We start from the raw sequence: 25,088 nt of genomic DNA on the forward strand, positions 1-25,088 counted from the left end.
CTGCATGCACTGTGCAGCTGCGTGTTTATGCATGCACAGCGCGCGGTCCCGGCCCGGCACGTTGTATCAGAGCGCGGCCGCCCCCTCGCCGCTCTCCTCTGCCTCTGCCACCAGGCACCCGCCTCGCTTCGTCTCGTTCGATCGGATTGTCAAATCAAGCGGGCCTCTGCCACCAGGCGAACAGGCTGTGGCTTGTCGTAAATGATCGTAAATTTTCAGCTGGACCAGTATTTTTCTCTCACACAAACTAGCGAGCAGTACTTCTTCACAAACCAGCAACGATACGAACCAACCAACCGAACAGACTATTGTGTGAGCATCCCCGACCGCGTGCGCGCAAACATACATGCTGGTCCGGACCAGGCTGCACCCCGTTCGGCTTCCTCTGGGCACTGGGCGTGGGCGGGCGGACGACTTGGACGTGTGTGTACCATTGCCATTGCCATTGCGAGCTAGCGCTACTCATCACGCGCACTCGTTTGCTTGTTCAGCCGTACGTGCAACATTATTGTCGAATTAATGATGTGTACGTAGGGTTGTTCTCTTTGGCGGAACTGTTCGTTATTTGTGTTGGAAACTTTGGACAACGTGAACAACAATATCGGCAAGAGCATATAATTGTGTGGGTACGGTAAGGACCTGATCTTTTCGACGTACTCCTACACGTAGGAGGAGGAGAGTGTATGCACACACCACGTACACACAGCTAACGGTATCAACAGATGGGATGGGGAAAGGCAGCGGCGGCAATCTATCATCAGTTGCTCGATTCCTCGTCATCATGATGACCCGCCCGGCTTTCATGTCATCGTCGTCGTCGGCACTCGGCAGCAGGGACGAAACGACGACACGGGAAGATCTCATCATCTGATCTCGGTGACTGCACGCACGTCAAATACGCCATGAGATCACAGCATGACGACACGGCCACCCACAAGATCATGAGACACGATCTAGGACTCTACTTAGAACAGATCATCTACTACTACTAGCTTGAGTAGTGCCATTGTTATCTTATCTCGTGAGAATGATCCATTTATGGGAGTCTAATCAGGAGATTGGAGTGTTCATTGGTCGGATCGGAACCTATGGAAGCTACTGCCACCAGCCCCAAACTACCTAGTATAGAGAATAAATAAATTGGCTTGCATTGGCTACTTCCAAGCAATATTCTTGGACAAGGAAACAAGAATGGAAGCATATCAGCGGTCGTTCATCACTGGCTCACTGCCACCAGAGCGTATCAGCTGAGCACATGCCCTCATGGAGCGATATGCATACTATGATCGTCGATTGTCCGTCCATCAGAGGACTGATGCGTAACCAAATGCTCACTGACAAAATCCAGCAAGCTAGCCACCACATGCTGACATGCCAATGCCATGCATGAGATTGTTCGCTTTGACGCCGGCCCGGGGCGGAATCCTATTGGCCTTCTTGGAACCTTGGGCATCTCTAAACGCAAGCCTAGCAGCTTTATTTGCCCCATTGGCCCAGGGCCCAGGCAACCTCACCACCCAGGCACCCCACCAGGATCAAGAACACGGAATCGGAGGACTGGCCGGGTGGCCGGGGCCGCCATCAGGCTGGCAGCTCATGGTGCGCCTCCTGTGCCCGCTTACCAATCGGCAATCGCATCCCCCACTATTGCTGCTCCTACATGGAGCGCACCTGCCATTCTGCCGGTCCTTGGTCACGACGCTCACACTGGAGACTGGACAGGCAGCTGCGGATTGTCCTGTCAGAAAATTTAACATTTTAAGATCACACAAAAGCAATAAAGTGTTCACATATATTGCCTCTTATTTATTAATAGACAACAGTTGAAGAACAGCTTATAAAGTACTGAAGCTATATATGATGACGCAGCATTAGCCATGAACCATAAATATTTCAGAAAACTGCATGCATGTATCTAAACCAGTGGGATGGGAAGAAAATTGCGAACTGGTGTACATACAGGGAAGGCTTGGCACGAACAGGGCAAACAGATTGTGGAAAGAAAACAATGAACGACATAGTTGCTGCGCGGTGCGCACTTAAAGAAGTAGCCTCTTATCTTCATGCGAATGGGAGACAACTCAGATCATCTTTCCCAAATCCTCCTGTTTACAACAACCCTAGGAACACTTCCTTTCGTGGTATGATGGACAACGGCCAGATTGTAATAACACACCCTACAAACTTTTGCCATGGCAGCTGATCAGACACTTCAGTTACCCTACGTGGCATTCTTCTATCACCAGGAAAAAAAACTCTACCTTGTAATTTTCAGAGATCAGGTTACCAGAGACCACAAGTACCTAACACACAAGGATACATATCCATCTACATTTCAAGATTGTCACCGGCTGCGGACACAAGTTGCAATCCATTAGCATCTCAAGCCTTGCAACATGTAGCCATGTTAAGATTTCAGTTTCTTCTAGCTACCGGCCCAGAAGCCTGTATGATGGCATGTCCTCAACCCTCTGAATATCTTCAATCAACAGCTCCCTTTCTAGCTGACGCCGCGTTGATTTCATGACCGTCTGCAGGTTTAATAATACAGTGAAGTGAGCAAGAGTTCCCAAGACCCAATGTGTGGGCTCTTCGATTATCTGTGGATCTTTTATAAATAAGGACAAGAAAGGAGAAGTTGCTATCTGGAAATTTTTGAGATTTAGAGAAAAAAAGAACATACATTGAAGTCCATGTAAGTAGCATGCATGTCAAGCCATTGCTGATCCATCAGCTTGAAGGTTATGCAGTAGAGAATATCAAAAGCTCGATCGTTTTCTGAACAACAGAAGTCGAAACATTGAATTAAAATTTGGAAGTAATAACTAGATCCTTCAGTCAGCTCACATTTGAGTGTTTTCTACCTCTGAGAAGTACAAGTAAACTAAAAGATAGCATTACTGCACTACTATATTATGTGGCCTTAAAACAATGGAGTGGAACTTAGCAAACTGGAACCATCAACAGATCCATTCTGGTCATATAAATACACAGAACTTGTTTAAATTATGCATACTGATGAAACACTGTCTTTCAATCATAGCCATCATCACAAGAAAACAACCTAAGGACAAACAACTTTATGGTACAAGGAATAGTTGGCACAAAAGAAACTAATGATAAACAGCTCTAGCAGGTTACGATGCCTATTCCGAAATAGACTACTGAAATAAAGACTATACCTGAAAGAAGCTTTAGGAAAACTGCTCCGAACAATGACCTCGGTTTAACTGCACAGGACATCGAGATTAGGGACAATTTAAAGTGAACCAATAGTCAAAAACTTCTTCTGACATTGCTTAAAATTTGCAGGAACTATTGCTTGACAAACCTGCTTGGAGATCAAGCATCTGAATGAGCATGAAGGTTATATTTACACCAGCTACAGCAAATGGATACTCCCAGATTGCACGGTCACCATTCTGCTTGCGAAGAAGTTCCTGGAAAGATTTCTGCACAGAAAAATTGGTTGGAGTGATTTGTGGCAGGTATCAATAAGTATCTGAGTTAAGTATCACAATGCCATATCATCATGAACATTTCAGTTTTAAATAAATCGCATGTGTAACCAGATTGTTTCAGCATCCTATTCTGTTAGATGTAGTTTGCTCTTTTTTTCAGTCTAGCCCACAGCATGTACTGTGAATCTTTTTTTCTTTTCCCTTTTTGAAGGGCTTAACAAGGAAATATTAGACATTTATAGCCAGAAAATAGCAGCATATGCCACATCTTATTATTAACCCTGCAAATGATTATGTTCAGCAAGCCATCTAGGTCATGTTTGCTATGCTCCAAACAGAAGTGCTGAACGCTTGAGTACATCAGAGCCTCAAGTCTTTAAGGCCACATAAATCATTACAGAAAAGCATGTGACAAAAGCAAAATATTGCTAAAAACAAGAATTTGCACTCACTGGATAGTTCCTAGCAAAGTACAATAGATTCTCCAAGGAGATGAAGCCTCCACCTCTGTAATGCCAACACAACAAAGGATCACCCATCTCTACTCTCTAGGTTAACTAAGGTTACTACTGAGAAAATATGTAACAGATAGCAGCTGGAACAGAGGAGAAAATGTAATACCTAAAATCTGTAGATGGGTCTTTCCCTTGCCAACCCATCTCTTTCCATTGTTCTGATATTAGACCCCGAAGCTCGGTGCCAGGAAAAGAAGCACACCAAAGGGCCTGTAATGCTTCCTAAGAGAAGAAAATGAGATAACAGGTTAACTAGCTATGCTTTCTCAAATGTCATCTGAAAGGACAGATGAGCAAAACCAGAATACGAAAAAGATTATCTGGATTGAGATGTATAATTGTAACTCGAGCAGGTTAAGTTTTAAGTATTAACTCATAAGGAGGAGGAGCAGCAACATAACAACTGAAGTCCTTGCAAAAAAGATCATCTATGTTGTGCGAAAGTAACAGCAAGTACTACATATCGTTTGCTCAGTGCTCAGATCTATAGACCTGCTAGATTTTTCAATTTTCTAGTCATGTCAAATTTCATGGCCACTCAATTGAATATCCCATATATGAGGTGATCCTTTTGTGTTGAATATTTTGATTAGAAAATTGTGAGAAAATAGCATGCGCCCAGTTTGTAAGAGAAGATGGAATTTCACAAGTAACACGAGATGAACCGCATAAGGGCAGTTTAGCATCAATAGGAACCTAAGAAGTACCTGATGCTCTCTGTTTGCACTATCATACTGAACTTCTATCTGGTTCTGTAACCTCTGTAGGCATTCTTCCTGAAACACGCTAAAGAGAATATGTTAACTGTGCATAAAATCACTATCCTGCAGTGTACAGTTAAACCCAAATTCATCAAATTAATAAACAAATTACTTCAGTTAAAAAGGCACTGAAGTGAATTAACAGAGTCAGAGCAACTTTTACACAGGTGGTGCAGAAGCAATGCGAGATTCAGAGGAGGGTCTGAAGTTCAGGATAAATTCGGGGGCTAAACAGTGAGGTATTTCAAATTTCGTTGACAGGGTAATTCATAAAATTAATAAGCAAACTACTTCAGTTAAAAAGGCACTGAAGTGAATTAACAGAGTCAGAGCAACTTTTACGCAGGTGGTGCAGAACAGCAGAAGCAATGCGAGATTCGGAGGGTTGTCTGAAGTTCAGGATGAGTTCAGGGGGCTAAACAGCGACTCAGCGAGATATTTCAAATTTCATTGACATGGTCGAGAATCTGGCACAGCTTCAGAACCGCAAGAGCATACTGGGAATCAAATCAAATCGTAAAGAAATAGACGAATCCCACCTGCACAGGCGTCAAATCGAAGGAGAGGCGCGCATCGCTGTCCCTCCTCTGCGCGCAGACGCAGGAGAGCCCCTTCCCGATCCACGCCGTCGACCCCGTCACGACCTCCGCTGCAGCAACAGCACAGACCATAAGCATCATCCCGTGGCGGGAGGCGGGAGCAACAACAGTCGCCATATCGGAGGCGAGATGAGGCACCCGAAGAGGAGTGGTGGAAGGCGGCGGCGCGGTCGGAGCCGGAGAGCCGGCGCACGGCGACGAAGGAGCCGGCGCTCCCGTCCATCTCGCCGGCGTAACGGCGACCCTGCTCTGGCCTCCCCCACTTAACTTAGCTTAACTTTGTTCCCCGCTGCCTCCCTCCCTCCCGGCCTCTACGCGCGGGGATTCATGGCGGCGTGCAGCCGGAAGCTCCAACCGCGGGCGGGGGCGGCGAGATCACACAAGGCGGGCGGGCAGATCCCGAGAAGGCAGGAGAGAGCGGGTAGGGCAGGGCGGCCGGATTGGCTCGGCTTGGCGGCGGCCTTGCCTCGCCTCTTCCGTCCGTTGGTTAGTTGGTTGGTTGGCTGGCTCCGTTTCGTCGTTCTGGTTGGGCGCCGCGCTGCGCTGGACGATGGTGTGTGCTGGTGCAGTGCTGCTGCCGCCGCCGCTGCTGTGGATAAATCAATTGGGAATGCTTGCTCGATTCGCTTTTCTTTTCTCTTTATTTATTATATCTATATATATTTATCAATTTATAATTCCCCTCCCCAAATCCCATTTGCTTCTTTTAATTTGGGGGGCATATATTCCTTTTCGTTTTGAAAGTAATACTGTCTCTGTCCCTAGAAAAAAAAATGTAACTGTATGTTTGACCTAAACCAAATTATCTTAAATTTAACTAAGTTTCATAAAAAATAGTATCAATATTTATATGACTCTAAAGATGTATACTATAAAAACATGTTTTATGATAAATTTATATATGTTTTTTATTTGGTATATAAATATTAGTATGCTTTTATTTATATTTGATTGAAGTTAAGATGGGTTGACTTAACAAAACTAAATCACGGTGTTTTTGGAAGGTGTAGTAGCTAATCTAAATTTGCAGGAGTAGATCAGCGTGTTTTCGTGTTATATAATGTAGGTCATCAAGGGAGGGAGGCATTAGGGGTTTGACGTAGCTTCAAGAAATGTAAAGCTGGAACTATGAGTATATTAAAAAGAATCGGGGTCAATAACTATGTTTTTATTTTGGAATAGACACATATAACTACGTTTGCTTCATTCTAATAAAATTATAAATTTATGTCTTGGGGGCTACAGCTATGCTAAAAATGCCACCTGCTGACTGCTGTCAAGTTCTTTTTTGGAGGCAGGCGGCTCAATTTTATTTCAGCACGCATGCATTGTTTACCCAATATCGAGCAGAGTTCGTTGGTGGTGGGTAATCTGTTTCTGTTGAACCACCGAGAGCTTCTTCAAAGATGATGAAGGGAAGTAGACTGTACTATTGGATTGCTTGAGCTGTCGTCTTCTGACGCAGCATGTTCGCTTGATCGTATCAATTATAATACATTATTTTTCTCTTATAATAAAACAGCGTCAGTCGAATTAGATGATCATCGCCGTTGAGGCAGAGCGGACCGCGGTTTGGTCCGGTGACAGGTGGCGACTACCAGTTCAACACCCGGTCTCAGTGGCCTCAGTGGACCTGGACCGAACAGGTATCCTACGCTGTCCACTGACCTAATCCCACCCACACCTTTTTCCTTCAAAAGGCAGCGAATTCGTCGTCACGCTAATCATATGGTGTGTGTCGGTTGAGACTATGCCCATCTCCTTATAAAATTAGTACGGAGTGTTACATTAGTTCATCGGCAACTTTTTTTTTCATACATGCGAGCAGCGATCCGGCGGCTAAAAAGAAGAGGGTCGAAATCGTGCCGAAAACAAATGAAGGAAGCAGCGGTCAGAAGGAACCAGCGTCGTTCAAACTGATGCACCGGCGAGCGAACCATGAATGGAGAATTGGAGAGAGAGTGTTTCGTTGACTGTGTCTTCTGCGACTCTGCTGCAGACCTGCAAGCAAGAAATGTATCAGGAGCCCGTATTGTGCTTGTTAAATGTACAACTCAGAAGTCAGAGCAAACTGCAAACCGATCGATCGATGTCGAGAGAGGAGACGGTGAGCCGTCCTAATCCCTCGACGGTTAGGCACTTAGGCTGCCGGACGGACCCCAGGTCCCCAGCCGGGGAAAAAGCGTCTCGCTCGCGGCGCTGGCGCGTGGGGGGATCACCGAATCACGGGCCGACACCGCCGCCGTGGGCTCCGGCTGCCTCCACTTTTCCACGGCGGCCGCTCCCATCGTGGGGGCGGAAAACGATGGATCGGGCGGCGGGGCCGCCACATGCGGAGACGCGCGATCGGATGGTCGGTGTCGCGGCGCCCAAATTTTTTATTTTTCAGTTTTTTTCTTGAAAAATATTCACAGATAGATATACGGTGGTTTGATTTTCGTTTATAGACCCTGACCTTAACGCCATAGCTTTTGGTGCTGAGAAAACGCGTTTCGGCACCATGGCCAATGGCGTCGAGGTCTTGACGAGGCGTCAGACGTGGCAGTGACCTGACGCCGACGTGGACAAGGTCTCGGCGTCGTAGATCTTGACGTCGAGCTGTTACCCTATAGATCTTGGCGTTTGAAACAAAACAAGTATAATTGTTCCAAAAAGCATGCAACAATGTCATTGCGGTTCAACGGGTTAGAACACACGCGACTTAGGGGGTGTTTGGTTCCAGCGACTAAAATTTAAGAGGTATGTTGGGAGGATGTTGTATGGGGTGTTCGGATACTAATAAAAAAACAAATTACATAATTCGTCGGCACTCCACTTGACAAATTTTTTAAGCCTAATTAATCCGTCATTAGCATATGTTTACTGTAGCAAAACATTGTCAAATCATGACCTAATTAGGCTTAAAAGATTCGTCTCGTAAATTAGTCGCAAACTATGTAATTAGTTTCATAATTAGTCTATATTTAATGCTTCATGTATATGTTCAAACATTCGATGGGACAACGACTAAAATTTAGGAGGTCCAACCAAACACCCCCTTAGCTTAAAGGCCTGGGTTCGAAACTCAGCACTTAATTTTTTCTGCTACATTTTTATAAGTAATAGAACACGAAAAATTATTTCGAGAAACATCAGTTGGTTAGGACTTTTTTGCTGCATTTATTAATCTTTTTTTTTTTTTTTGGCTTACTTAGGACCGCCGCGTTCGCCACGCACCAGCTCGCGTTCGGGTCGCAGGTGCCTTCAATTTCACAACACCAGGTGATCAGATGATCAGCATTATTTGCACGTTTGCAATTTGCATGATCGACAAATGTAAGCGGCGAACTCTCGACTCACCAGCTGGTTCTTGGTAGACGATGTAAGCGGCGCCGTTGAAGTCGCACGTCCCATTGGCGCGGCCGTTCCGCTCGTAGTAGCTGTTGAACGCATCCGAGGCGTGCGCGAGCTTGGTGTCCGGCTCGAAGCACACCGCGCCGGGCTGGATGGCGCTGCAGTCGGCGCCGTGGCCGCACGCGTACTCCAGCACCGCCTGCAGCCACGAGTCCCCGACCGACGCGTTCGCCACGCACCAGCTCTCCGCCGCCGGCTGGCCGCCGCCGCCGCGGAAGTCGGAACTCGTACACCTTCTGCATGTTGGGGTAGAAGAGGCCGAAGTTGGCCTCGATGCCGTCCGGCCCGGAACCCTTCCCGTTGTCGTTGTACAGGGCGAAGATGTACACGTCCATGTCGGCGTCGGGGCGGAGCGGGGTGCCCGTCCTACCGGACAGCACGCGGTTCTCGTTGAACGCGGCGGTCCTAAGTAAGAAAAAAAATGATTAATAAATACAGCAAAAATATAGAAAAAAAATCCTAACCAACTAGACTACAACTGAGATATAGCATGTTTCTCGAAATAATTTTTCTAGGCTTGAACCCAGGCCTTTGAGCTAAGTCACATGTGTCCTAACCAGCTGAACCGCAATAACGTTGTTGCATGTTCCTCGGAACAATTATACTTGTTTCGTTTCAAACGTCAAGATCTACAGGGTAACAGCTCGGCGCCAAGATCTACGGCGCCGAGCTGTTACCCTATAGATCTTGACGTTTGAAACGAAATAAGTATAATTGTTCCGAGGAACATGCAACAACGTCATTGTCCAGCTCGGCGCCAAGATCTATGGCGCCGAGGCCTTGTCTACGTCGGCGCCAAGTCACCGCCACGTCCAACGTCTCGTCAAGATCTCGGCGTCATTGGCCATGTCGCCGAGACGTGTTTCCTCAGCGCCAAAAGCCATGGCGCCGAGGTCAGGGTCCATAAACGAAAATCAAATCAACAGAAGTCTATTTATGAATATTTTCAAAAAAAATGGCTAAAAAATAAAAAATTCGGTCACGGCGCGGTGAGGTACGCCTCGGGTGGTGAGAGCAAAGAGCGAGGGCGCGCGGGGGGCGCAGCAGCCTTTGTGTGAGGTCGCCGCGACCGACCGGCGTCTTAGGCCGGTGAGGGGGGGACCGGGACGCGCGCGGATGGGACGGGACGGGATTGGAATGTGATGCGTACGTTTCCAGGATCAGAGTCCCGGTGCACCGGAAGCTGGCAAGCAAGCTGCTGGTCACCACTTCGGAACGGAGGGCCCCGTACTTCGAGTATGGGCTTTTGCGCTTGGAACGGCATGTTTGGATCGGAGGACTGTAGCCCGTCATGGTAAGGATGTTGTTGTGGCTAATGAATTTTGAATCTTTATTATAACGATAACTCTCTTCTTCGGGCGTCCGAACGCGGATTCCCCACTAACATCTGTCGGCCGCGTCCCTTCCACCCAATATGTCTGCTCCCCTCGTGGCTTCTCCATCTAAAAAACAGGATGCCGATTCCTCATTCCGGTGTTGTTGCTCGTGCTCTTCCTGGCCTCGCTCTCCTCCCTGCTCCTGCTCCTCTCCCTCCTTCGCCTCGGCTCCGCACCGCTGCTGCCGCCTCCCGATCTCGCCATCCCTCCTTCCTTGCTGCTGACAAAGAAGATGCAACATTAGCAGCAGCTGTTGGGTTATGAGGATGCTACGCTAACCGGAAAATAAAAAAAAATTGACCTCATAAATCAGGATCTACTGCTGGTTATAGATCACGGGATTACCACTAGACGCGCAGGTGCAGCGGAAGCGACTCAATGTAGTCGTACGCGTCGTAGCAGTGCTGTGTAGTTGCAAGGTCATCCGTACGTCCGTCCCCTTTGTACGGTTCGTCCTTGTGCTCCAGATGCAGCAACTCCGATGTATCCACACGTACAGAGAGAAAGCGTCGTGCCTTCGGACCGCGAGGAGCAGCAGGCACGGGCGTAGGATGGGCGGCGACGGCTGCCAAAAAATGGCGTGGATTCCTAGCCCCGTTGCCCACCCCATTTATTTATAGGCGTCCCTAATGAGCTCCTGAGTTGGAGGCCCAATAGTAACCCTAAGCCTTGTCTAACTCGGATCCAATCCGAATTAGGCTTCCAGTCCCTTAAGCGTGCGACCTGATGGGTTCATGCACACATAGACATGGCCCGAGTACTCCTACTCGGCCATTAGTTGATAGCGGGCTCTAGCAAGGCATGTCAACTCCTATGCGTACGCAAAGATCATATCAGACGAACCACCATAAAACCACATACTTGTTATTCCCTTGCCTCACGATATTTGGTCCAACTCATAGGTTAACACTTAACCCAAGCACGACCATGCATTTCTTGATCTAATTATTAGAGTGATCTAGTGATATCTCTCTTATATAGAGAGGGGCAAATTCCATCTTAATTGTCTATGTCTCATAGCATGTTTCTCGACAAACCCGAAAAACCACCTTTATAACTACCCTGTTACGGAGTAGCGTTTGATAGTCCCTGAGTAGGTCGTTTCACATCTTGAATACATACAATAATATCAGGTTTAAGGACATAACATACATGATGTGAATAGAGATAATAACAACATCTCACGTTAGGTCAGTCCAGCCCCATGTCATTCATGTGCCCACATTATTAGTTTGACATCTCCATGTCTATGACTTGTGAAACATAGTCATCAACTAATAATGTGCTGATCCATTATTCATGTGTGTCCTCACACGAACTCTGACCAGGGACAACATTAGAATAACCATACAAGTAAAAGAGTTTCATAAACAATTCACATAATTGCTAATCGATACAGGTTGTCTTTAATGAAAATTTAATGAACTCATAATATATCATGGATACAAGGCAATATAATCATCTCTATGATTATCTCTAGGACATACTCCCAACAGCAGCCTCCCGTGGTCGCATGCCCACCACCTCCCTTTCTCCAGCACACCATCGGGGTGGCTTGCTGCGAGGACCGCACCCGCCCGTCCTCTCGTCGAGAGCGACGCAGCCGCTCGTCGGGGCTACGCCGAGCCTCCCGCCCATTGCCTATTGCCCCCCCCCCCCCCCCCCCCCGCGACTCCACGGCATCGAGCTCCGAGCCGACGATCGAGCTCCGCGTCGACGAGCCTCCATTTGTCCAAGCAGCAAATAGATGTTGCACTTGAAAGCGCATGTTACAAGTGTATGTTTTAAGTATTTCATATGTTTCAGAGGTATGTTACAAGTGTTTCATATGGATATTGCAAAACTAGATCGAGATGTTGCATGTGTTGCAATGGCTGTACATATATGTTGCAAGCATTTGTTCTAAAGGTTTCATTTATTTTTTTACACATATGTTTGTAAGTGTGTTTATCTGGATGTTGTATGTGTTTCACATATATGTTGCATGTGTTTTATCTGGATGTTGCATATATTTTGCAATGGTTTTTTCAAGCGTTTTCCAGGTGTTTTACAAATGTTTCAGACGTATGTTGTAAGTGTTTCAACTGTTTCGAACGTACGTTGCAAATGTTTCATTAGATGTTTCAAAAGTAGATCGGGTGTTGTATTTCCCTCCTCGCCTTCCGTTGCCTCGCCTCGGTGTCTCATCCACTTCTCGATGCTCGTGATGTTCGGGCGGCGGGGGTGGGGGAGAGTGTTCGAGCGGCAGAATCCGAGCGGACGAGGCGTGTGGCATGGAGTAGGCGTGGGGAGCGGGGAGCTACGTCCGGACACGGACTTAGGGCCGGACGTCTGAGTGCTAGCATGACCATTATTATAATCTTTTTGCACGTGGCGTGTTATTCTTCTCTGTGAATTTTGCGTGCGTTGGTTTGGATCTCCCACAACTGAGCACGGGATGGTAACGAAGGGTAAGCAAGATCACAGGAACGGAGGATTTGTGTAGATGACGGTACTTAATGGTCATAGGCTCCCGGCATTGTTTTGATTTATTGGAATGCATGGTTGGCGAAAAAAGTGGGCGTCATTGTATTAAGGGTCAAGTCGACATGATTAGATCCTACGGGGTCATCATTTTCAGGATTAAGTAGGATGATGAGAACTTTACCGTGCTCTGATCTAATAGTACTCGGCGGCGGCTTGCATTGGCGCTTCTTTTTATGCATGGAGAATTTGAGCATAATACTATCACTATCACCCACGCTGCTGTGTATATAGCCTGTGATCATCATGCTTTAGAGCTTTATAAAGTGACTAGATCCTCGGTCTGTTCGCTTGTTAGTTTTAGTCAGAGCTTATCAGTCAGCCAATAGTATTTTTCTCTAACAACAAACCAGCACTAACCGGACTTATTAACCTAGAAATCAACCAGCGAACAGACCGACTGATCGATTAACCTTCAAAAAGAAGTCACTAATGACTTCTCCCTTAGCGGGCAAAGGCAACCCAAATGATATTTTCCTCTCACGCTCAACCGATGATCGAGTCAGCTATAAATCCGATTGAGTAGTTATACCAACCTATAAGGAAACAAATTTAGGCCATGTTCGCTGGAATTTAACAGCCGTACCGTTTCAACAAAATAATATTGTTTTTCTCTCACAACAAATCAGCATCAGCATCAACCGTTTTTTCAGCCAGCCGAACAGGGCCTAGAGCGTCTTGCTAATTATTGGTGCCCAAACAAGCATCAAACAGATTCGCACGCTGAAAATTTTAAACACAAGTCGGTCTTGGTGTAAAGCCGCAATGTCGTCGATCCGAATTAAGAAATAAACAGCATGCATTGCCGCATCTCCTTTTCAAAAAACAAATTAAATCCGTACGTAGCTGAGCATATGGAACCTCATTCCCGTCAAACAAGTAGCGGTAGTGATTTTACTACTTCGTGGGCAACACTTGGCACCAAAATGAATCATTTCCTAGTAATTCTTCCCCTCCCTCTCTCCTCTAATCTACCTAGTTGGCGTTGATTTGCTTTGCACGTGAACCTCACGTGACATGATACATGGTTGAGAAACAAAAACAACGAAGGACGACGGATCCTATCTGCGTCGCTGTTTTCAGCGAAGCTGTCGCTAGCTTGTGGTTATACAACTCCAGTTTTAGCGGGCGAATCGTATGAAATCGGTGCGCAGCACGCCACAGAGCTTATAATTTGTATACTTGACTTGTGCACCAAGAACTAGTAACATCGTCCACGAGTAGAGCGAGGCAAACGAGAACAAGACCTCATTTTATGAAACGCCAAGCAAGCTTAAGATTAATAATAACTGAAACAGGCATGCATGGCAGAGGGCATTCTTAATTCGTAGACCTAGGTCGATGAGGTCACAGATCGATGATGTTGACCACCTAGATCTCGATATTTAGAGAGAGTGAACGAGCTCCGCAACGTGTGTTCCAAAAGATTCTCGGTGCAAATCCATGACGAATCCACCTAAATTATTGGTTCCGGCCGAGTCATCAAGGGCACAGCATCTGTTGGCAGCGCACATGCAAGGCAGATGTGCTTAGGTGTGGCCGCAGTGTGCGCGTTCAAGTGCAGCGCACCAAGTCACTGTTCTCCAAGGCATGGGAAGGCTTCTCCGTGCATGCCACCGACGTATCGGTTCGTGCTTATCGATCAGAGAACCAATGCGAATTATCGCAAATTCACAGGGACATGCATGGTGGTGGTGGTGGCTAGGCTCTTCTGGTTTCACGATTCTGCTGCTGGTAGTTTGCACTATTACTTCCCAGGCACCCTGGAGCTGGTTCTGTGGAGATACTGCTGGATGCCTGGATCGGTGGAGAGTACGTCGGGATCCACGAAAATGGAACAGCGTCAGCGTGCAGCCGTGCAGCGATCTCCAAGCCCTGAAGCTGCCCGTGAGCATGTGTATGATTGTACAGGCAGTCGAAGTCGAGCGTGCAGCAAGATATATAGGCTGTGATAGCTTAGCCAGATGCTGGGGACATATGTATGTTGGGCCGCCAACTCTATGGGCCATGGGCCTCGGCAACTCTTCTTTCTTTGTGAGTAGAAAAGAGGCAGTAGCGCGTCGAAGGAAGTTTATCATCCTACCGTCAATTATTGGGATTTGGGAAACACAACCAAACTCCTCCATCTTCTGGCGTCCCCGGTCTCCCTCCTCCGTCTTCGTTGAGCTTCCCCTCCTTTAATTCTAGAGCTATACCTGTGTTCTTCTTCCTATATATCCTCGATTCCCCTGCTTTGCTTCCTATCCCGACCGGCGCCAACTCTACTTCTCTCGGTTGTATATTCAGATATTCAGATTGTTTGAGTTCAAGTGCTTCTTGGCGCTGGACTTCTCGTTAAGGCCTTGGATGCACATGTATTCGTCGCAATTCATATGTGTTGAAGTTGATTGGATTGTTAAGGTTTTGTTTGGATGCGTATTTATTCGTCGCAATCCACGTGTGTTAAAGTGTATTGGAGTAGAATTGAACTAAATTCCATTCCATTCCACTCTTACACGTGTGAATTGAGATGGATACACATGCATCAAACAAAGTCTAACGGAGTCAGTGTAACCGGTTGTTAACACATTACACCGGATAGGCAGAGACGCTAGCAATGGAACAGCTAAGCTAGCGTTGCCTCGTTGCACATCAGAACGCCTTTTTTTTTTCTTTTTCCAGCTGCTGCGTGCTGGACTGTTCGGTTCGGCAGACAACCGAAATCAACTGTGCTCTTGATTTCTTTCGCTAGCAGTCTAGCAAACAAAAGTAGTGTGGCTCCTCGCGTGAAAATGCTGGATTAAAACATGGCATCTTTGTTTCACCTGCGACGTAACTTCTCCTATATGTTCTGTGGTAGGTGAAATAATGTAAAGATCATACTTTTTAGAAAATATGTATAAATTATTTGAATTATGAAATATAAGGTCAAACCATTTGGAATAAGTGAAATAATGTGAAAATCATACTTTTAAAATATATATATTATATAAATTATTTGAATTATGAAATTTAAGGTCAAACCATTACTGGAGAAGAAAATGCGGGTGTATACGTGTACCGCTCATGGTTAACTATTGGATTGTGTCGTTGACCGAGGGTAAGTCAAACTTGTTTAACTTTAATAATATATGAAATTTTACATAGGTTGATAACACAAGAGAAGAGAAATGGAGAGGGAATCAGGAATCTCAAGATGGAGAGAACGATGAGTGCTGTTGCCTCAAACTATGAGATGAAGATCTACCTACCTGTTCTAGATGAGCTTCGTGTGGTTTTATGGAGACCATGAAAGGGTCTTGGTAGATTGTATTGATAGGTTTACTTCCATTTTAGTTGTTGGGTTAATGTTATTATTAGCGCACGATATGTTCTTGGACAATGCCACTCATGCCAAAATGTTTACGTCACATGCCGTATATGATAATATTTTCGCAAAGGAAATACTCATTACATCCCGTTTGACCGAAAACCATCGGAAAAAATGTCGCCTTCTCAGACTAAAAAAATATGATAACTATCGGTGACAACTCGATGGGGCGTCCTAGGTACCGACACGGTCCATCATCGTCACAGTTGCATGCATAAGTAGTCTAAAACTTTGAAAAGTTATAACTACCAAAATATGCATCCAAATTAAATTTCAATTATGTCAATGTATTTCTTAGGATAAATCCTTCAAATCAAGATCTCACTTGGGTATTGTCGACAGAATATCGTCGGCAGTCCTCCGAGGAGCATCCCACGAAGGTAGATTGATCGGCAGAGGAGCGTGAGATCAAGAACAAGAAGGCAACAGAGACACACGAGTTAGACAGGTTCAGGCCGTCAGTATGACGTAATACCTTACTCCTGTGGTCTATTGGTTTGTATTAGCTATTGTATGATATTGCGTGCGTTTAGAGGGGGTCCTTGCCCGCCTTATATAGTTCGAGGAGCAAAGTTACAAGTCGGTTAGATCTGAGAGATAACTGGAAAGTAATAACTGATTATAGGAATCTTGGAATCATACATATCCTAATAGATCTCGTAGTATCTTCAGGATATCTTCCAGATGTCTTGCAGAAAGCGCCGAGTAGAGTCGTGCCCCGCAAGGCTTTGTCTTGTGGGCTGGGCCGCCCCTAGGGGCGCAGCCCATGTGGTCTGCTGTGGGTATTCGAGGTCATGCCCCCCACAGCTAGCCCCCAAGCGCCTTGTACCTATTGTGCAACACCGTTTTGAGCTTGTCCGAGCAGGTGCGAACGAAGCCGAGCAGTCAAACTCATGGTCCAAACACCATGATGAGTTGCCGAGCAGTTGCCGAGTAGCATGTACTGTCACTAAGCAGTGCGAACCGTAGCCGAGCAGCATAACCCAAGCATAGCTTGCCATAAGGGTGTAAGCAGCTCAAGTTCAGAATCAAAAATTTCTTCGCAGTAGACCAAGTGTGCCCACTTAGAGTCCGACTACGAGAAAAGGAGATAGTCTTCTTCAGCTTCAAGAGACACAGAGTCTTCCAGAATAAAGCAAGCACATTCACCACGAGGTGAAGTGTGCCAACTTAGTCCCTGAGCCTGACAGTAGATGACGCAGTCATGTGGTGCTAGGGTCCAAAGTAGAAGAACAGTGAAAGACCAGCCGAGCAGGCAGCCAGTCCTCGGGTGTAGCCCCAAAATGAGAAAGAGCACATTCACTGTAAGGTGAAGTGTGCCCACTTAGTCCCTGAGCCTGCTGGAAGATGAAGAATGAATCTTGTAGTAGGGTCAAAGTCAGAAAAATAGTAAAAAGACCAGCCGAGCAGGCGGCCCGTCCCTGAGCCGTTTACGGAGTTATCTAGAAAAAACCCAACCGTGGAGAAAAAACTAGAGTAATGGTTGTACAGTAACTGTTACTGAGCCTCAATAAATGGCGGAGAAGTCGGCGATTATTCAGCGAGTGATAACCAACAACGATGATAAATGAGCGACATGGGCTGCGGTAGTGTGAAACCCCAGGTTACGGCCCATTTAGCCACGTCAAAGAATGCGGAGGGGGGCAAATCGTGGGAACGGTTCCCCAAAAACCCTCGAATGCAAAAGGGTGGGGAAAATGCTTTATACTTACGCCGCCGCATCCCGCGTTCCCACCTTTGCCACTTTGCCATTCCATCTTCATCCTCAGTCCTCGCGTTTCCAGATTCGCACCCACATTTGCTTCCGCCGCCAAACCCCAATCACATCTGAGAGATGACACCGAAGAAGGGAGCTGCCAAATTGAAGAAAACAAGCCCCAAGAAGGCGAGCGGCGGCGCCCAGCATGATGAAGAGTGGGTGCCGTCGTGAACAGGAGAGGCGAAGCTTAGCAGATTGGTGGAGGCTGGCGTTCTTCCTGACCGCGCTACCGCCGGATGGCAGCCGGCCCTTGGTGAGCCCTTCCCAACACCTCATACCGATGAAGTGGTGGTATTCGAGGATTATTTCTAGTGCAGGTTGGGATTTCCTGTTCACCCATTCCTGAGGGATCTATTGGAACTCTGGGTGGTTAGTCTATGCAACCACCATCCCAATACCATTTTGCACATCTCAATCTTCATCCATTTCTGTGAGGCATATCTCGAAATCCTCCCCCACTTCAACCTTTTCCGTCACCTGTTCTTGCTGAAGAAGAGAGGCGGCGCTGGTTCCAAGGTGGTCGGTGGGGTGTACCTTTAGCTGCGCGATGGGATGGTGGGCAAGTACCTTACTATGCTGCTGAACACATCAGTGAAGGGGTGGAACACTAGGTGGTTCTACATGAAATAGAGCCACCCCACCGTCCACTGCGATAATGACCACATCTCGGAGAGCCAGAGGAGCTGGTCGGAGACACCGAGCAGCGCTAACATGGAGCAAGTGAGGGAGCTCCTTGCCTTAATAAAGGGCGTGAGGACCAATGGCGGATTGGTAGCAGCAAGCTTTATAGTACACCATGTGCAGCCCTATAAGGAGAGGGCGCACCCAGTGTTCGAGTTTAAGGGGGAGACCGATGGTACCCGGGAGAGGCTGGAGATGCTGTCGAGGGACATTGTTGAAGAGCGGGCTATAGAGCTATTCGCTCTGTTTGCCTCATTCAACATGTCAGGGTATACAAAACCCTTTAACTGCAAAAATCTACCTCCTCAGGTAAATATCTTAATTGTGTATTCCTGATGCTTTTTATCCTTTGTCATTGCCAAGCAGTGGACTGATTCAATTATGCGAAGATCCACTCACAGGATAGGGCGGTGTACTTTTCCATTGTGCCAAAGGGCGATTGGCCACCAGCGGTGGATGCACGACCACTGGCTCAACCTGATGAAAGTTTCGTCGGCTCTTCTTCGGAGTCCAAAGGTATGGATGCTGGTCAAATGGAGAGTCCTCCCCCGGTGTTGGAGAAAACCTAGGGGAAGAGGGCAGCGGCAGACGAGTCGGCCCAGAAGAAGAGGAAGACGGCGGCTGCTGCTCCCCTCAAACCAGGCAACATCTCGCTTGGCGATGATCAGACCACTCGAATGCGAAGGACCGCGGTGTTCGATTGGTCTGATGACGATGAAGTTTCGATGGCTCCTCCACCAAGCACGAAGGAGTCTCCGCGCAGCACGTGCGTGGAGGATCAATCAAGGGGAGGCAAAGGAGTCTTCGAGTAGCAAACGAGGGAAGTCCCTGAGCAATGGGCGAAGGTAAACCCGGAGCGGCAGGCAAAATAGAGATCGACTGTGGAGGAGGCAGGACCTCCCCCTAGAGCATAGGAGTCGACCCCACGGCTATGCCTGGGAGCTTGGGCAGGCACCACCGGTTCAAGAAGTTGAACCGATAGACCAAACCATAAGCACCCTTGTCTTGGAGCTACTTTGCTATAGTTTCTTAATTTTTTAGATGACTAATGAGCCGATCTGATGCAGTGCAAAGCGTACGGAGGATCTAACCCCACTAGTCTGGACCATCGAACAGTCGAGGGCTAACCTCGGGGTGGAAGCAACGCTGATGGAGGAGTCAACCGCCGCCGCTAGCGGACTTGGTGGCGACGAACAATTGGTGCCAGTAGCAGACGAGTCGGCGACGATACCCAAGGCAACAATAGAAACCGTCGGGTCTTCGAGGGTAGAAGCTGGAGTTGCCGGTGATGCGCTAGAGTCTGAAGCCGGTGGTGGCCAAGGAGCAAACAACACCCCCTGAGGCATCACCGGGGATGGTCAGACCCGCTGTCCGGCCATGGAGCCCCCCAATGGTGCCTCAAGCTACGGTGGAAGAGGACAAGGTGGAAGAGATCGAGCGTGCTGAACCTCGACTCCAATCCATCTAAATCCTCCATAAGCACGGTGATGAGGTGGTGGTTATCGAGGAGGAAGACACCACCAGGGAGATGAGGAGACTGAAATCCACCGTCATTGGAGTAATGAAACAAATCGAGGTCAGTACTGCTCTTTGGAATGCTCTACTATGTTGTTGGAGATCGGAGTTCATCATTAGCATTATACATTTGCAGGGGATAACTCGAACTGTCGAGCAGCAGCACCAGCTGATAAAGAGGATGGAACCCCTCACCGAGGAGAACGAGAAACTCAGGGAGGCAATGAACCTCTTAGAGAGAAACAGTCAGAGGGGCCGATGCGAGCGGGACCTTGAAGAGTCCAATGCACGAGACCTAGAATATTGGAGGAGGGTCATGTCCGAGCAGTTGGCGGCTGCATCCGAGCAGCTGGCAGCTATGTTCGAGTAGCTACGAAGCAAATCTGAATAGCTGGCCACTGTCTCCGAACAACTGAGGGACGCCTCTGAGCAGTTGGAAAAGAAATCCGAATAGCTCAGAAGTGTATCCGAGCAGAAAGTAGGTACGGTATATCGGTGAATGTACTTTGTATTGCTGAACATCCATATTTTTGGCGGTAACTATTATGCTTGTAGAGCAAGACGTGGAGCTCAGCCAACTGCATCAGGCCATCGAACAACTCCGATAGGAGAAGGCAAAGGAGTCAGAATGAGCAGATAAGCTGGCAGAGGAGCTAAAAGCTGAATACCTCTTGGTCGGAATTACTGTTGAAGTAATTTCCTTGTATGATGGAACATTGTAACGCTTGTAGGCTACCGTCATAAAGCCAAGGCATAGTTCGATGTGCTGGTGCAGGAGGCCAGGACCCAAAAAGATAACTTTGACGCTGTAGTCGCCGCAATTAAACTGGTGCTCGATTGCGTCTAGCTGGAACCAGCTTCTCAGCCCAACGGCAGGCGGCAACGTTTAGACACCATCATCCAGAGGTGCAAGGCGGCATGGGAGAACTTCAAGATCTTCAACCACGATGCCATTGTGACTGTCTCTACTCACGTCCTTACGGTGGTTTGGTCCCACTACCCAGCCATCGACCTTCAGGCGATAGAGGGTGGATTCGCCGAAGGACTGAGCGAAGCAGAAACCCAGCAGCTAGAGGATGAGGTGGAGGGCGCAGCGAAGAAGCTGGCCGACGATATAGACTTTTTCGATGAGATGGATCGTGATGGCGAAGCACAATGATCTGCTTGGAGAGTATTGTCTATAACACCTTTAGAAAGGTAGTTAGGACGCGCGAGAGCGCAAAAAACATTTATGTATGTGTATAAATGTTATAAAGTGCATGTGATGCAGCTTGACTGTATTTGTGTCAAAAAATCATTGTAGTAATAGCCCTAATGCAATTATATGTAACATAAGTAGCATCTGAGCAGTTAGTTCGTTACTAAGCCATATGGCCGTGGCTAGCCCATAGTCCATAACATCAAGCGTAGAGCCCATGGACGTGTAGGATGAACAGGCTTGACCAAGGAACCGCAGCTGACCACCCATAACATAGAGCGCAGAGCCCATAGCACGTGTAGGGAGAGATCAGAGACTGGGTCTTCTCCATAAAGCACAATGCGGAATGAGTGCTGCTCGGTGGCTGGCAAAATAAGTTGGAAATAGACGTAGCACAAGTGGCGTCTGAGTAGTTTGTTCTTTACTAAGTTCTCGGCCTTGGCTAGCCCATAGTCCATAACGATGAGCGCGGAGCCCGTGCACATGTAGGAGGAACAAGTGTGACCAAGGAACCACAGCCGACCACCCATAACGTAGAGCGCGGAGCCCGTAGCACGTGTAGGGAGAGATCGGAGACTGAGTCTTTTCCATAGAGAACGGAACTGAACGTATGCTGCTCACTGATCGGCGAAATATCTTGGAGATTTAGAGAAAAATCTTTGGCGTTTTTGGAGAAACATGTGGCGAAATACATTGGTGATTCTGAGAAAACATGCTCGGCGATTTGGAGAAAACGTGTTCGGTGGTTTGGAGAAAACATGTTTGGAGGTTTGGGGAAAACATGCTCGGTGATTTGGAGAAAATGTGTTCGGCGGTTTGGAGAAAACGTGTTCGGTGGTTTGGGGAAAACGTGCTCGGTGATTTGGTGAAAACGTATTCAACGGTTTGAAGAAACTTTTGGCGGAATACGCTGGCAATTCAGAGAAAAGTGGTCGACGCAGTTATGGTGATTTTGCTTTGGAGTTCATCATGGAGTGGCGTAGAGCTCGGTGACTGTAAGTGGAGATTTAAACCGTAATGGAGAAAAATGGAGATAAATTATGGAGACCAAAACTTTATTCATCATAAAGTGGAGAGTACATATCTAGGGTGTTTCAAGGATAGAAACATATAAGGTGCTCGATGTGGCAAGAGTTGGGAACATTGATTCCATCTAAGTCATATAGGCGATAAGACCCTGGTCAGGTAACCTCTTTGATAACGTAAGGGCCTTCCCAAGGGGAGGAGAGCTTGTGCATCCCTTCGGTTTTTTGTTTCCTATGGAGAACGAGGTCGCCGACAACAAATGAATGACCTTTGATGTTGTGGTTGTAGTACCTCCACAAGCCTTCTAGATACTTAGCTGTGCGAATGCAAGTGATGAGGCGTTCTTCCTCAGCCCTATCAATGTCCCCTGTTCGAACAGCTGTGGCTTGCTCTTCATCATAATTTTCCACCCTAGGTGCTCGGAAGGCAATATCCACTGGTAGTATGGCTTCTGAGCCATAGACTAAGAAATATGGAGACACACTGGTGCTATGACTAGCTTGAGTGCGCAGTCCCCAGACTACAGCTGGTAGCTCCTTGAACCATCTGCCCGAATGCTTTTCTTCTTTCTGATATAGCCTCTTTTTTAGAGCATCAAGGATCATGCCATTTGCCCGTTCGACCTGGCCATTAGTTCTAGGATGGGCAACGGAGACATACTTGATAGAGATGCATCGGTCTTCATAGAAGTCCCAAAAGTAATGGCCAGTAAACGTAGTTCCAAGGTCGGTGATGATGCCGTTTGGGAGACCGAATCTATGGACGATATCTTCGAAGAGCTCGACTACTTTCTTTGCAGTAGCCGAGACGAGCGGTTTATACTCGATCCACTTAGAGAACTTGTCAATGGCGACATATACGTACCGAAAACCACCTGGCGCTAGCTTGAAAGGCCCAATCATATCCAGTCCCTAGCATGCGAAGGGCCAAGAGGCTAGGATGGTCTACAACTCTTGTGCCGGCACGTGTATTTGCTTGGCAAAAAATTAGCATCCTTTACAACGTCGAACGAGGTCTTCTGCATCGGCGATGGCCGTAGGCTAGTAGAAACCAGCTCAAAAAGCTTTACCAACCAGTGTTCTCGAGGCCGCATGGTTGCCGTAGGAATCAGAGTGAATTTCGAGAAGTAGCTTCTCTCTGTTTTCTTAGGTGATGTATTTTTGCAGTATCCCTTCTTTGGCACTTTTTCTCATCAAGTTGTCATCCACCAGCACATAGTGCTTGCTTCGATGAATTAGGCATTCAGTTTCAGTCTTATCAGCGGGTACTTCGGTGCTAGTAAGGTACTTGATGAATTGTTCCCTCCAATCGGCCGCCGGCGAAGGTACCACTAGTACCAGTTGCTCAACGAGGGGAACTTCCTTATCTTCTTTAATGGATGGCGCCAGGAGATCTTGAAAGAAAACCCTTAGCGGGATCGCAGCGTGAGAAGAACCCAACTTGGATAAATTGTCGGTGAGCTGATTCTGGTCACATACCATGTGATGGTACTCGATGCCATAGAATTTTCCTTCAAGCTTCCTAATTTCGGTGCAGTATGCATCCATCTTCTCACTGGAGCAAGACTAGTCTTTGTTGAGCTGGTTGATGACCAGCGCAGAATCCCCAAACACCTTGAGGCATTTGACGCCAAGCTCAATGGCTATATGGAGTCCGTGGAGACATGCTTCATATTCGGTGGCGTTGTTGGAGGCTAGAAAGTGTATCCGGAGAATGTATCGGAGCTTATCTTTGGTCAGCATAATGAACAGAATGCTCGCACCAGCACTATTGATGTTAAGGGCACTATTGAAGTACATCACCCAGTGCTTGGGGCAAGTAGTGGCGATGGGCTCTTGGATCTCGATCAACTCAGCGATGAAATCAGCGAGCGCCTATGACTTGATGGTGGACCTATTTCTGAATTCAATGGAGTAAGTGCCGAGCTCAACCACCCACTTGATAATGCGGTCGTTGGCCTCTTTGTTGTGGAGAATGTCCGCCAAAGGGAACTCTATAGCCATAGTGATATTGTAATATTCAAAGTAGTGGCGGAGTTTGCGCGATGTAATCAGGATGGTGTATAGAAGCTTTTGGACCTGAGGATAACAAGTTTTGGGCTCATTAAGGACCTCGCTAATGAAGTATACTAGATGTTGCACCTTATAGGCATGCCTGGCCTCCTCGCGTTCGACCATGATGGCTGTGTTGACGACGTGAGAAGTAGCGGCGATGTAGATCAGGAGAGTTTTATCTGGCCATGGCGCCATCATGATCGGATGCTTCATTAGGAACAACTTGAGCTGCTCGAAAGCTATGTCTGCCTCCTTCGACTAGGAAAAGTGCTCAGAGGCCATGAGGAGTTTGAAAAAAGGTAGCCCTTTCTCACCAAGGCGTGATATGAAGCGGCTTAAGGCAGCCATGTAGCCTGTAAGCTTCTGTATATCCTTGATGCATGTTGGCCATTTCATGTTCGTGATGGCAGAGACCTTGTCAGGATTGGGCTCTATGCCTCGTGCATTGATAATGTAGCCTAGGAGTATACCGGATTGAACTCCAAAGATGCACTTTGAAGGGTTTAGCTTCCATCGATACCTTTTTAGGTTGGCGAATGTTTCTTCGAGGTCGGCGATAAGATCATTGGCGGTCTTGGACTTGTTGACCACATCGTTGATGTATGCTTCAACATTGCGGCCAATCTATTGATCGAGGCACATCTGAATAGCCCTTTGATAAGTCGCCCCGGCATTCTTGAGTCTGAAGGACATGGTGGTGTAACAATATGCACCGAAGGGCGTGATGAATGATGTATTGATCTGATCTTCTTCCTTGAGGAAGATCTAGTGATAGCTAAAGTAATAGTCAAGGAAGGAGAGCAGTTCACAGCCAGCGGTGGAGTCTACAACCTTGTCTATCTGAGGCAAACCGAAGGGGTCTTTAGGGCAGTGTTTGT

At 47.2% G+C, this 25,088-nt stretch overlaps 2 pseudogenes; both read right to left on the reverse strand.

Moving 5' to 3' along the window:
* Positions 1-2,089: 2,089 nt before the first annotated feature.
* On the reverse strand, positions 2,090-5,914 carry LOC136474479 (uncharacterized; annotated as a pseudogene).
* A 2,486-nt stretch (positions 5,915-8,400) lies between these two features.
* On the reverse strand, positions 8,401-10,022 carry LOC136470461 (glucan endo-1,3-beta-glucosidase 1-like; annotated as a pseudogene).
* Between the last annotated feature and the right edge of the window lie 15,066 nt (positions 10,023-25,088).

This window comes from Miscanthus floridulus, chromosome 8 (assembly GCF_019320115.1).
Source record: "Miscanthus floridulus cultivar M001 chromosome 8, ASM1932011v1, whole genome shotgun sequence".
Lineage (NCBI taxonomy): Eukaryota > Viridiplantae > Streptophyta > Magnoliopsida > Poales > Poaceae > Miscanthus > Miscanthus floridulus.